The 14,847-nt window shown below is 48.7% G+C and overlaps 1 long non-coding RNA gene across 1 annotated transcript; it reads right to left on the bottom strand.

Moving 5' to 3' along the window:
- Nucleotides 1–8,170: 8,170 nt before the first annotated feature.
- Nucleotides 8,171–13,839, bottom strand: LOC144929903 (uncharacterized). The gene is made up of 2 exons (XR_013635067.1): nt 10,330–13,839; nt 8,171–8,234 (listed from the first exon to the last, which is right to left on the bottom strand). It is a non-coding gene; the product is annotated as an uncharacterized LOC144929903 (long non-coding RNA).
- Nucleotides 13,840–14,847: the final 1,008 nt, after the last annotated feature.

The raw sequence follows: 14,847 nt of genomic DNA on the forward strand, positions 1-14,847 counted from the left end.
GGAACTTCGCCTGATTTGCAGTCCCCCGCTATCCCCTCGTAGCCCCTGCCTCCCCGCACTCTGCCAGTGCATTGTAATCCTCGCCCACAGCCTCACTACTATCCAGACCTGGGTCCCCCACACCCACTACAGCATCCCTTGCCCTTCTTTCTATGTAATCCACGTAAAGTCACAGCAACAAGGGGTGAGGTTCTGCAGGGACTAAAACCTGGGTCGACAGGCTGGCCAACCCTTTCACACTGCTCCACGGCAGCCGCGATGGGGCCCTATGCATCATCACACGGATAAGCACCACCGGAAGTACTGCCTAGGAAGGTTGGACTGACAGCTTCCCTTGTGGCCCCTGATTGGTCCAGGCGCCCTATTTAAGCCCAGGAGGAGTTCCAGAAAATGTCTATGCAACAAGGTGGATTACCCTGCCAGCTGTAATGATGGGCCTGCCTCTTCACTCACTCTAAGACCTCTGACTGTTGGCTCTGACTCCTTGTTCCTGACTCTGGCTCTGACCTTCAGTGCTGTTCCCGGCTGCCACTGCTCTGACAATTAGGCATGACTTTTCCACGGCTCAGTTGTGGCACAAGGTCTCTTTTCAGGCATGTGCACATCTTGCTGGCCTGTTAGCATTATTATTATTATTTATTTATTTGCGCTATTGTAGTGTCCAGGGCCCCGTTGTGTTAAGCACTGAACACAGAACAAATATATGGTCTCTGCCCCAAAGAACTTGCAAGCTAAGATGAGATATTGGGTGGATACAGATAGACAGGGGAGTCCACGCAAACAAAGAGACAATATTAGTCAGCGTGATATGCAGCGGCATGTGTGCATCTGCACGTGTAGCTAATTTATTATTCAAAACATATGCAAATTTCTTCAGACACTTCCCACACCCTCTCCCTCTTGGAGAAATTTACCCCAAGACAAGGCAGTAGCACAAGACCCCTGTGCATGGCTGAAACCCTACTTATACACTCTTCCAGAATCTAAGCAGTTCATAGGTCCTGCCCTGGCTCCTCCACAAGGGCCAGGGGAGGTGGAGGAATCTCACCATCTGGGAATTTATCGCAATCAGCTTGCTGTGAATATTTAAAATGTGGACTGCCGTGTTGGTTAGTTGCATGTCACATGGCATCTTTTTTTCTGTCCTCCGACTGGAGGATTTAGGTAGCTAAGCAACAGCATGCAAATAGTGAATTTTGAATAGGACAATCGAATGAACAAATTTGCTCTGGGTGAATTCAAAATTTGCTTTGGGTGAATATCGAGGGCTTAAAATGTGCTGTTCAGGAGGATTCTACCCATGAATGCCCAAGGACTTGCACATTTGGTGACTTCTTGAGGTCCCTTCAACGCTTACATATGTATGATTCTATATAATTACTACCTGTTCTACAGGTTTTATCCTGCCGCCTATCACAGTGGTATCTGAGCACCTTCCATGTAAAATCAGGAGTAACAGCAATGTCCCTAGTCAAGTTTGTTGACCTTTTAGCACTTCCCCCTTTTGGGGGGTAGAAATACCTCTGCTTGGGGTATTTTTTGTGGTTTGGTTGAATGGTTTATTATAAACTTCAGTGGGTTTATTAAATGTATTTGTTTTTTGGGAGTGAGGGTGGGGGGTAGATGGTGAGGGTGTTTGGGAGTGAGGGTGGGGGGTGTCAGTGGGGTGAATTGCCACGGTGGGAAGCTTTTCCAAAGAGGAAGGTTTCAATTCAAACAAATAGCTGGAGAACTTGTTCTCCACCATTTATGCAGATGCTCTTGGGTGACATGGAAAATTTGCCCTTCCCTGAGGACCCTGATTCCTGCATCAGGACCTACACTTGCGCCTGACTTCCAGTCACACTAAGGCTCTCAGGTAGAAATGGTGCCTTGAGGGTCCCTCCGGCCATTGTAGAGCCCTGAAGTTGCTTCAGCTAGCACTGAGATCCCAGCAAACGGCAGAATGTGGAGACGGCAAAGGTAATTTACAGCTCTGCTCCCCACTCCCCACTCCTTTACCCTCCATCTCTGCCCCAAGCAGAAGCACAGAATCACTGGGACTCAGATCCTTCATTTCTTATTTATTCTAGGGCCACTCCCAAAGAGGAGATTAGAGTGACAGGGAGTATCAATGCAATCAGCTGTTGACAGATCCCACAGAGCAACTATAGAAACAGTGAGCTGGGCCCATCGCCCGGGGAACTAGCGCTGACAGCTATCTCTTTGTGGCATAAATATACGGCTTTCACTCTGGCTCAGTCATGCTCTTAAATAATTAAGCCAAGGAGTTGTGACTTAAGCATGAAATACTTTTTTATAACAAAGAAGCCGTGCAGCTGGTTTTAAGTTGGGACTTTGCTTGGGCGGATTACACAGGAGCTACGCTTGCAGACAATATTTTGCTCGCTTTCTTTGGGGGGAAGAGAACAACTTATGCATCAACCACACAGGTGGGGAGGAGGCTGGGGGAAATGGAATCACAGCACTGTTTAATCTATATTGTATACAGATATGCTATCCACATTTGCTCACTCATATGTTGCTTGTACAAGCATGGAGCTTAGAACCCCAATCTCCAGATTCCCACTTCTGAGCACTAGTCCCAGCTCTGCCACCGAGCTGCTGTGTGACCTTGGGCTTCTCTTTTCCCCTCAAACCCTTCTGTCTTGTCTACATAGATTGTAAGCTCTTTAGAGCAGGAGCTGCCCCTTACAGCACCCACCATAGCAGACCACTGACTTTACCTGGGCCCTCAAGGTATCACTGTAACATAAGAAGAAAGTTTGTAGCTGTGGCCCCAAGTTGGTAGAGCTCACTGCAGGATCAGGCCCCATGTGACAATTTGCATAGCTGGGTGCTAAACCTTTCCAGCCCTTCACCTGGACTCAGTCCACCAATCCATTTCCCTTTTTCTAACATTCCAAACCCAGTAGCAGCTTCAGACACCTGCCTTTTTTCCTTCTTTTTCCCACCCACCAGAGCAAACTTTTTCCTCCTCCTTCAAGTTGTGGAATTTTCCCAAAAGAACATTACCTTGACCTGAACCTTAGAGCAGGTAAGAAAAGGATTTTCCACCTTAGCATCCCCTCGCCTGGACCACCCACCCCATCTCCGTAAGCTTCAGTCCCAGACCGGTGACAGTTTTCCTCGGCACACAAATGCCCTGGCTTTGACGTCTTCGGGTCAAACCCTGAAGTCAGTTTGCACCACCAGAGGATCTGACCTTTGAGGTATCAGGGCTAAAGACAGGAGTTCTATCCCGATGGAAAAGAGAGATTCCCAGCTCCCAGTGGGATCCAGATTCTAGCCCTGGGGGGAACTCAAGATAAGACTATAAAACGGTGACATATTTAGGAACTGAAAAGCTAAGGAGATAACTGATGAGTCTAATTAGCAGCTTCTTCTCCAGCCCCTATTTCCACCTCAAAATTGTCAGCATCCTGTCTGTCTTGCCATAAGAGCACACATGGTCAGGAAAGTTCCATCTCTGCCTATCACTTTGCGAGAGGGGATTGGATCCAGGAGCAAAATCCAGGAGTGAGTCCAGGCTCCAGTTCCTATTTTGGGACAGCAGAGGCACTGGATATGGGAGTCACTGGGCTGCATTCCTGTAGGAAATCACAGGCCTTGGTAAAACGTCACCTGTGGTTGACCTAACGCAGCTGGACTCCTCCCACATCAGGTTCTGTACAAAGAGTTTAAATCGGGTTTTTTTTAAATTGCTGGTTTGTCCACTCAGCTTTTTTTCCCCCTGAACCTGGCCAAGTGGACACCCGACTTTGCTGGCATAGAGGGTGCTGGAGGACATGAGGTGACCATCTGGGGAGATGTGCACGGGGAAGATGACATGGCTCAGAGGCCTGGAGACTCCCTGCTTTCTCCTGCATGGCTAATGCTGCCGGCAGAGAACAATCAATGGGCCTTCTCTCTCTGAGGCACTCGGCCAATTCCTGCAAGGGCACCCTGACCTGCTCTGCTCTGCAGGGATGCTGTAGCCAGCACAGCTGACGAGACCACAACTGGCTGCCAGGCTGTAGTTTCTTTCCGACAGGCAGACTGGCAGCTGGACATGTAGGCTTGTCTCAGAACGTGCTTCAGGGTCTAACCCATTTCCCTGCTGCCGGGCCACCAGGGCACCCGCCGCTGTGTCCTCTAGCCACAGGAGATGGCGCCAAGCAACAGGAAAGATAAGAGCATTGTAGTTCTCCTGCTGCATGTCACAGTAAGCTCTCTGCACCAGGGGCTGTCTGTGTTCTGCGTGTGAGCAGTGTCTTGCACAACAGGGTCCCGATCCCAGTCAGGCGCTCCTAGGAGCTACCGCCAAGCAAATACATAATAATAATCATTTATTCCAAAGCAGGCAGCCTCTCCCATCACTCAGTGCCTAACTTGTAGCCTCTATTGTTATTGCTGTACTGGTCCCATCCAGACCATGGCCAGTGCCCCTCAATCCTGGTCCGCAGCCCACCCTGCCATTCCAACCCTTGGCCCCTACACAACTCTGATGATTAAATCAAACCTGGCTTGTTCCCCCCTCCCTCATATTCCACACCCAGCACTCACATATACACACACCGCCAGCTCTCCCTATGGATTTGTGACAAACAGCGGGGCGGGAGGGCATGCAAGCATGTCCATGTAAGTGGAACAAATGAGCATGTGAGTGTGAAAGGGTCTGTGTGTGGCAATTATGGGTATGTCAGGGTGTGGTGAGTGTGTGAGCACTTGAAGAAGGTGTGGGACTGAGTGTGCAAGGTGTGAGCAGATGTGCAAAATAGGCTAAGCAAGCAAAAGCCAAGATTCCATCCAGCTCCGTGTAGTTACCGCTGCTCTGTTTGATTAGTGGATTCCCACTGGCTCTGTTAATAGCCTAGCTGGCATTGTACAAATCTCATTAGGCCCACAGGATCTGTATGGCTTTGGACACAGCAAAGTCCGGAAGGTGTTTCCATTTCTTCTGTTAATGAAGAAAAACAACAGTGGAAACTCTCAGAGGAGAAGTGCAGTTTGTACATTACACCTGCCAGGAATACGCTGGGGAGAGACGACGAGCCCGTGAGATGGGCAAAGAGAGGGCTGTGCTAATAGCAATTAATAATAAATAGCCATCATAATTAATACAAAGTGATAATAGAATATGCTTGGGAGTTTAATTAATTACTGATTAATGGTTAATAGCACAACAGCATCACCATCCCTGCCGCCTAGTCTTACAAACTGAGGGTCATTCCTGTTGTTAATTTGTACTGCAGGGACCCCGGATGCTGCTGTGGTAGGTGCCATATCAACACAGAACAAAGATGGTCCCTGCCCCAAGGAGCTTACACTACAAGACGAGACAACCAATGGACTGGGGTGGCATTGTTCCACATGGAAAGCAGTGGCCACAGCACCCCAGTTGCCTAACCATTGTCTTCCTTTTCCAGTGAAGCTGCTCACAAGGAAGTTAGTTATGAGGGTGACAGCAGACGGACTTCACAATTGAGCTGTCTCTCTGTTAGCAAACAGACCGAGCCCAGCCACTCAGTCTACATGGGTCACCTGCTCTCAGTTTTCACTCCCAGCCTGCTGCTGGATTTGAACAGGTGACTGCCCTTCCCCAGACCCTCCACATCACCATGATGGTTTTCTCCTATGGCTTGCTGGAGCCAGGATCTCCCCTTGCTTCGCTTCCCACCACCTGCTATCCCTGGGTGAGAGAGCAGAGCTCTTGCTTTATAACCCAAATAATATGTCTTCTGGCCAGGACTCCACAGGCAGAACCAATGTGGTAATTAACAGAGATTATTCCTTGTCGCCATAGAAACAGGACCATGGCGGGGGAGAGTGCGTCAGAAGAAAGAGCATTTCCAAAATTCAGCCTGGCCCCACCTTAGCCTTGACACAAGCACCCCCGATGACTCTAAGCCGCCTTCCCAAAATGATGAGAGCCTGGTCGCCGTGTCTCCTGTTGCCGAGTGACTCACGGAACACGAAGGCTGTATTGAGCATCTGTGTTATTCTGCGGTGCTTAGACACCACATGACAGGGCATCTTGGAGATACCTTAGACGGCTAGATGGCCTAATTGATAGGTGCTAGATGGCAGGGAGATATATAATTTGCTTAGAGCTGGGGACTGCGAGGTAGGACCTCAGGGTTCTACTCTAGCACAGAGGCTGATTCCATGTGTAAACTTGGCTGAGATTTCTTTTACTTAGGTTGTAAGCTCTGGGTAAGGAACTGTCTTCTTGTTTGGTTTGCACAGCACCTAGCACAATGGTGTCCTGGTCCCAACTGGGGTGCCTAGGTGCTATTGCAATGCAAACAATAAATCATCCACTAATAGGCTGGTTTGAAAATGCTGGCTGCAGCCTCTTTGCCTCAGTTTCTCCATCTGTAAACTGGGGGCAGCTGTAGAGACCCAGTTCACAGCAAGGTTGAGAGGCTTCAGTGTCACAAAGTGCTTTGAGAGTCCTCAAGGCACACTACTAGAGAAGGACAAAGTATGATCACTCTCTGCCTCCACTAAGGCTCCCTGGTACATGTCAAGCATTTAACCTGCCCATGGGGGATCCTAGGTAGGAGAAATTAGAGATAGCATCTGTTTATTCTGTTGCCAATGTCTGAGTTAAGGAGCCTAATTGCCATTGTCTGTGAGTTTGTTAGTGCATTAATCCACAAGGTGAATTATTCCATCCAGCAGAAGCTGCATCACTTAAGTGAAGTCCACATCTGGGGTGAAATCCTGACCCCATTGAAATCAATGGGAGATTTGCCTTTGACTCCATGGGGCATAGAGTGGAACTAAAGTGACAGAGTCTAAGTCAGTTTTAAATTCCCTTCCCTGCGTTCTGATCGCTAACAACAGCTGACATACTACACCTGGCAGAAAGAGTTTGATTCTCCTCTTGCTTTCACCACATTTTCACCTTGCACCTCGCAGAGTCCTTTACACCGGTGCAAAATGACTGTCAAGTCCTGATCTATCAATGGTGGTGTTTCACATCTGCTGCACACTGGTGTAAATTACTGCCCTGTACGCAAGGCAGTGGAGAATTAGGCCCATTGATTTCAGTGGAGTTATGCTGGTGTAAACCAGGGTTAAGTGGGAGCAAAATCTGGCCCATACGTCTAAATTTACCCTTCGTCGGTGACTCTGCAGTTTGTTCCGAGGGGCCAATGCAGCTAGAAGTGTCAGTTTGATTTCCCATTTCTCTGACACCAGCCTGTTAGGATTGTTGGGGTTTCCCACACAGCAGGGGAAGGCCTCTAAAGCCTGTAAAAAAGTTCTGTTTTCATTGCCCCCTTTACAGCCCCCACCCAAACATTTCTCTGATTATTAGCCCGGATACAACTTTTCCTTTAAATAAAATAAAACTGGGGTCTAAACTAACCATACTCCTACAGCCCTGTACACATTCAGACATTAACCCAGTGAACCCTCACAACCCTTATAGCTCTGTCTAGGCTAGAAGTGTGACTGTGTTTTGATTGATTGCCGGTGAACTCTAGTTCCAAAGGACCTTTGTAAATGCGGAGCTAGACATTCCACAAGGTCACAGAGGCACGCACAAGGTCACAGAGCATCTAGACTAGCATTTACAATCACGCAGCTACCTCGAGTTAGCCACCAATTAACTGGAGTTACAGGAGGACCACAGAATCCAGTCTAGACAAACCTAGGTGCTGCAGTCAAGAGGATAGCAGATAATTGGCAGGTGGAGAAACAGAGGCACAATGGGGGTTCGGGGATGTGCCTAAGTTACCACAGCAAATGGGGGGCAGGGAGTAGTACTCGAGCTCCTGGGCATATTTCCCCAGACCAAGCTGCTTCTCGACCTGTGTGGCAGTATCATAATTAATGAACGGTGCCCCCATGCAGAGCGAGAGAGTGACACGTGCCTCTCGTGCTACTGCAGCTAAAACTCACGCTGAGTCCCTGGCAATCCATAGGCAGCTGCTCCACCAGCTGAGTCAAAAAGGCAAGGAGGAGCTGGTCTCAACTGGATGTCGTTCTCTGCACAACTCGCATGCACCACAAAGGGGGCAGGGGCTTGATCGCATTCTCTGGGCGCACCCGGATCAAAGGAAGCACGGACTAGCCTCCTTGTGGCTGGCACGCCTGGCACTTGCTGGCTCCGCCCTGCAGCTGGCAAGAGAACTTGAGGGGACGAAGTGCTAGGCACTGACCTGTTCTGGGGATGAGCTCGTGGGGGTACGCATATTGGATGGTGGATGGGGTGTAAGCTCCTGCCATGGGAATGTGCTGAGCTGCATGGAGAAGAAAAAGTGGAAGAATTATCACAGAGAAATGGGCATGCCTGTTGGACTGAACACGGTATCTTCTCCATGCTCTGTGCTGCTCCTGTCTGTGTGTGTGGTGGGGTCTTCTCTATCTGCTGGCTACAAGGGAAAGGCCTCATTCATACCAACCCCAGCCTGCTCTCTGCTCCTCCTATCTCTGTGGGGACCTTTTATGCCCCACGGGTCCCTCAGTGCCTGCTGCATGTATGGGAGGAAGCCCTGGCTGCTCTCCAGTCCCTTCCATAACCCATCGTTATTTTTGAGTATTTAGTCATATGAATATTCTCCATATCCCTATAAAAGACCAAGAAAGAGGGCACTCTTCTGCAGAAGGAAACCAGGCCAACCTGGAGGGGTTGGAGAGGACTTCCAGGCAACAAGATCCTGTTGCCTGCAGAGAAAGCCTGACCTCAGACAACTTATTACTCTTCCCCCGTTCCCCTGCATGCATCCTTGAGGCCAGATTTGCAAGAGCTCAGCTCCTACTTAGGCACCAAACCGGGTGGCCAGATTTTCACAAGAGTCCAGCACGTTGGGTGCAGGTTAAGCACTGACCTCTTTGAACATTTGATCCGAAGTGTCACATTGGAAGCTGCTGGGTGCAGGTTGGAAAAGCTGGCCTTTGTTTCGATACCTAAACAGGAGCCGGGCTCCTTTGAAACTCTGGCCCTTAATAAAAATCAAGAAGGTGCATTTCCCAGTTCTGATCTGGCCGGAGCCACCCAGGTTTCTGCTCCACAAGAGCATGATTGCTGGGGCTATATTTGTTTTCCAGCCCATTGGATCCAGCTTTGGATAGATTGATATGAAGCTTTAATCAGTGTAATACATAAAGCACTTAATTTGCCTTATTAAAACTCTGCACTTTGGATTCTCAGGATCTCAGAAATTAACTTGAGCACCTCAAAGTTTATTTGATTGAAAGAGATTATAAATAATTCATGCCTTTTTTAAAGTCCTGGCTACGGGATGGGGGAGGGTTCCCCCAAGGATATGCATTTCGGTTTCATTACTACCCACTGGCTAATATCGACTTTGGCGGATTCTTGTGATTCACTGGCTGGGCTCCCTTTAATTATTGTTGACTGAGCCCACTTGCTTATGAGGCAGCGTGGTCTAGCAGTTGGAATGGAATGATGGGCATCAAAAGCGATTGAAGGCTCTGACACCAACACACTGTGGGCACATCCCTTGTCCATCTCTGTGCCTTCGGTTACTCTTGTGGGCACCAGATCAGGATTCAGGAGACTGGGGTTCCATTTCCTGCTCTGCTACAGACTTCCTGCATCACCGGGGGCAAGTCACTGCATCTCTCTGGGCCTCCATTCCCCCATCTGTAGAGCAGGGGTGATAATCCATCCTTTGTTACCTTTACAGTGTGAGCTCTCGGGGGGCAGGGCTGTCTCTCTGTGTCTGTACCACACCTAACACAATGGGGCCCTGATCTTCCCTGAGACCTCTAAGTGCTAATGGAATACAAATAATTTTTTAAATTTTTCTCCTCTCTGTGCCTCAGCTTTCCCCCAAGTCAAATGGGGATAATGTTACTCAGCCTCCTTCGTGAATTATTTTGAGATCCACCACTGAGTGCCAAGCATGATTAATTACTCCCTCCCCTCTGGGACAAGGCACCAGCTGCTCAGAGGCTCAACTTCAGATCTTCTCTGCTCGGAAAATACCGGTTCCTACCATTCTCCAAACTCCATAGCTACTGTCCTTCCTCATCTCCTCTTTCCACTTTGGGTTTTTCAACCCAAGCGGCCACAACAGTAAAAGTGCTGCAACTCAGCCAGCCTGACTCACTGGGTCCCTGACACAGTGTAGGCCAAAGAGATTCTCTGATTCTATGATTCTAATGGACTCCGTAGGGCGGGACAAAGCATTGAGTGATCAGCATTCAGCACCACGGCCAGCTCACAGATGCTGCAGCCTCTACCTGAGGGTGATGATACTGAATTTCCTTGTGTGGTGGGGGTCAAGAAGAATCACTCATTAGTGTCTGGAAAGCCTTTGTGATCCTCAGCTGGAAGGAGCTATAGAAATGCAATGAATTATTACTCACCTACCAGGTCTTGGCTCCTCCATGTCCTGTCCTGATAGAGAATAGTCTTGGTTGATAGAAGCTGGTAGTTAAACTTCTCCAAGCCAGCCGAGCCTCTCACTCTTTCATCCAGTCGTATCACTGTACAGGAGCGATCCTGCTAGATAATGGGCCAAGAATCCCTTTAGAAAGCCAAGGTGGCCATCAGAGGCTGAAAGGGGGAGACTGCCCCCTAGAGTCCATTGGCGGGAACTTCAGGCCCTACACATGGGATCCTGCTGTTTCTATTATGTTCAGAAATTGAATCTGGAACTGGTGGGGAGAGATAAGAAAACATGTAACAAAGGTGCGGAGAGTGAATGTGAGCACTCGGAGCCCAAGGAACAGAATGGAAAGTTGGGGACCTGCTGATTTCTATAATTTCACCAAATAAACAAAAGAACCTTTGAGTGGGGATAAGTGGCAGTAAATGGGCATGCTGCTGTGAGGGGCAGCAGGCTGTGGGAAGAGCTGGGGCCAGGGTCTCGAGTGAAGAGGGAAGGGACTGAGGACACAGCTTCCCTAGTTCTTTGGAGACCTCAAAGGAGGAACATCAATGAAACCCACTGAATGCATCCGATGAAGTGAGCTGTAGCTCATGAAAGCTTATGCTCAAATAAATCTGTTAGTCTCTAAGGTGCCACAAGTCCTCCTTTTCTTTTGCTTTAACCTCTGAGGATCTGGGCCTGAGCTCCCCAGGAAGGGACTATCTCTTACCATCTTCATGTTCAGCCCTGGTACAATGGGACCCAAATCTTAGATGAGGCTTCCAGGTGCTGCTGCCACACAACCAATGACGAAGGCTGAATCCCCTTTGCCAGCTCCAGGACAATCCCAGTTCAGATCATTTTCCCTGAAATGAATGGCTTCTGGCTACCACTCTAGTCCGAGATGAGATTAGAGACAGACCATGAAGCAAACCCAAGCATGTTACTGCTCCTTTAATTGGTTAAAAACAAAAGCCCCCCCAAAAAAATTTTCAACTTGAATGTAAAGAAAAAAAATTGTTTTCCCCAAAGCCCCTTGAAGTTGTGGCACTTGGATGGAGGCAGGGTCTCCTGCTGCGCTGCTCATCCACCTGTGAAGCAAGCCACTACAATAACCATGACAATAAAGCAGAGGGTTTCATTTATAATTCAGAGGCAGGTGGAAAGTGGTTTTAAAAAAACTGGCTGAGACAGTAAAAATTGTGTCTCTTTATGCGAATGTGCTTGCAACAAGAGGTCTCCATGTAACGAGTGTGACCTTCAGCAGAACCAGGTATCCCCAGCCACCATCACGGGCCCCGCTAGAGGCATCTGCTCATGAGAACAGACCCATTTCCAACCAGCATGTTAAAAATACTCTGCTGTGATCTCTCGGGGCCTGACCTGAAAGCCCTTGAAGTCAAAGGGGAAAAAAAGACGAAGTCAATGAAGCAATGCTGATTTACACCAACTGAAGATGGGGCCTCTAATGCAGCGGTAGTGTGGCCCAATGGCTAGGGCTGGTAATTCAGAGAGCCTGATTCATATTCCTCACTTTGCCACTGACCTGCTGCATGACCTTGGGCCAGTCACTTGAACCAAGATCCTCAAAGGTATTTAAGCACTTAACTCCTGCTGATTTCAGTGGGAGTTAGCTGCCTAAATTCCAGTGTGGGTCTGGGCCATCCTGTCTCTTGGCTTTTATTTCCTCCTCCACTTTTTGTCTGTTTAGATTGCAAGCTCTTCATGGACTGGCTCTTGCTATGTATATGTACAGCATCTAGCACAATGGAGCCCTGATCCCAGCTGGTGCCTCTGGGCATGACTGGAATAGAAAGCATAACAGTGGGAGTCTTTCAATAGACTTTGGATCAAACAGGCCCGTAGTCAAAAGCTAATGTTGTTTGCAGTGGTGTTGTAGCCATGTTGGTCCCAGGAAATGAGAGAGACAAGGTAGGTGAGGTAATATCTTCTCCAGACCTGCAGAAGAGCTCTGTGTAAGCTCAAAAGTTTGTCCCTTCCACCAGCAGAAGTTGGTCCAATAAAAGATATTACTTCCCCCACCTTGTCTCTTTCATACAAGCTTTTGGTGTCCCTAGCCTCTATTTGCCAGAAGCTGGGAATGGGCGACAGGGGGTGGATCACTTGTTGATTCCCTGTTCTGTTCATTCCCTCTGAGGCACCTGACATTGGCCACTGTCAGAAGACAGGATCCTGGGCTAGATGGACCTTTGGTCTGACCCAGTCTGGCCATTCTTATGTTCTAAGTCTTTCTGGGCTGAGCTAAGCATTGACTATGGTAAGGAGATGAGAAAGAGTTGTAGGGTAGAAATACCCCAGAGGGAGAGGAGTTATTTAGGGCCGGGGGAAGGAAGGAGAATGTTATTAGGGGCCATGGGAGAGGGAAAAGTTAGACTGACTATCCGGGAAAACCTCTTGCCCATGAGATCAGCTGTGATAATTGAGCCTACAAATTTGCACTAATTGTGAGCTCAGTGGGTGAAAAGTGAGTGAAAGTTCATGGAATGTCACAACAACCTAGAGTGACAAATGTTGACGGGGAAAGTTGCAAAGCGAGACAGAGTGAATTAGTCCAAACAAAAAGGCCTCCTGCTATAATTCAAGGACAGTGCTGCTCAGATCATCCCTGGTAAACGAGAACCGTGTGAGACCGAAAATCAGTGTTTTGGAAGAAAGACCTATTGGTGGTAGACAAAATAATGAGACGATGGCTGTTCCACCCACTATTCCCTTCTGGGGTTCTTAAACTTTTTGGGTGGGGGGGGAATACAGAACAGCAGACGGAGGCTACTGCTACACTGGGGTGAAGGGGAAGGAGCGAGTTTCACCATCATGGCTGCTACCCCCACTGTCTCCTGGGACCCTGCACCTTCTTCATCCTAATCCTGAGAGATTTCCTGACCAGACCAGGCCAGAGAGAGGGAGCCAGATGACATCTCCACCTCCATTAGCTCCAGCTAAAACCTGAGCACCCCCCTGGGAGGACTGGACACTTATCGCCTTTGATACCATCTAAGAGATTGTCAAACAACGGGTAGGGGTGTTTCTTTCTAAAAACTCTCTCCAGCTACAGAGGAAGGGAATAAGGGCTGTTGTTAAAATGAAAGCCTGATTCATTTCAAATGCTCTCGCTTTGCAATGCATGCTTCATTCATTTCCAATGCTTTCACTCTTTTCCCTTCTTTTCTACCTCTTTAATAAAAGATTGATGTGATGCTTAATGGTGTGTTTGCCATTGTGCTAAGCAGGCCAAGGTCTCTCTATACAAAATGCTGAAACCTTTTTAAAAACTGTTTAATGTTGGGCAGCGAGTGGGTTATGTTAACACCTTTGGCTCTTTGAGCCCATATATTCCACCTAAATTAAGACAATAGATCTCTCAGGCTGTGGGGTCTTCTTCCCAAGGAAGGCACTTAAAGCTAGAACATACTGTAGGGGTCACAGGGAGATGGACTGGTGATCATTCTATCTAACCCAGGGGTTCTCAAAGCCGGTCCGCCGCTTGTTCAGGGAAAGCCCCTGGCAGGCCGGACTGGTTTGTTTACCTGCCGCGTCCGCAGGTTTGGCCAATCGCGGCTCCCAGTGGCCGCGGTTCGCAGCTCCAGGCTAATGGGGGTTGCGGGAAGGGTGGCCAGCATGTCCCTTGGCCCGCGCCACTTCCCACAGCCCCCATTGGCCAGGCACAGCAAACCGCAGCCAGTGGGAGCCGTGATCGGCCAAACCTGCGGACGCGGCAGGTAAACAAACCTGGTTCGGCCCGCCAAGGGCTTTCCCTGAACAAGCAGCAGGCCGGCTTTGAGAACCACTGATCTAACCTATGCTAGGTATTTGTAAAGGCCTCTAAATGCCGCTTGGATAGGCAGATCTTAATGGTCTTTCCCTTTGCTGACCTACCGTGAAACAATGAGTACTGCTGATGTCAATGGAGCTTAGAAGCTCCTGGCCGAGGTGGGTTGAAGACGGAGGGATCACAGCTGAGGATCTGGCCTCACTAATGTAATGGTTGGGTTTGTTCCCATAGAAAACTGGAGTTACACCAGTCCCACTTCAGCCCAAGAGAGAGAGTGACCCCGTGGACTGAGAGGTGGGAACTCCTGCCTTTGAAGGCTCTGCCCCGAGTCAGTGTCTGACCATGGGCAAGCCATGGCGTGTCTCTGTGCCTCAGTTTCCCCATCAGTATAATGGAGATAATAAAACTGACCTTGGTCCCAGATTGAGGGTGAGTTAGTTAAGGTATGTGCAGTGCAAAGTGCTACACACATGCCGAATACCATTTGTGCATTTTTCTAACAGTATCTGTAAACTGCACAAGAGCTGGACTCCCCAGATGCCTGTGCCCCCTGGCCTGCAGCCAGCCGGGCTGAAGCACATCACAAAACCTTGGAAAGGGAAGGTTTGGTTGAATAATGGATCAAAACAGACAAACAAACCAAAACTTTAGTAGGAAAAAACAAAAAGAAAATTGTAAAGGATCAGAAAACAAAGCTGAATTAAAAACACAAACAATGGAGTG

Source organism: Lepidochelys kempii, chromosome 26, assembly GCF_965140285.1.
Source record: "Lepidochelys kempii isolate rLepKem1 chromosome 26, rLepKem1.hap1, whole genome shotgun sequence".
Taxonomy (NCBI): Eukaryota; Metazoa; Chordata; order Testudines; family Cheloniidae; genus Lepidochelys; species Lepidochelys kempii.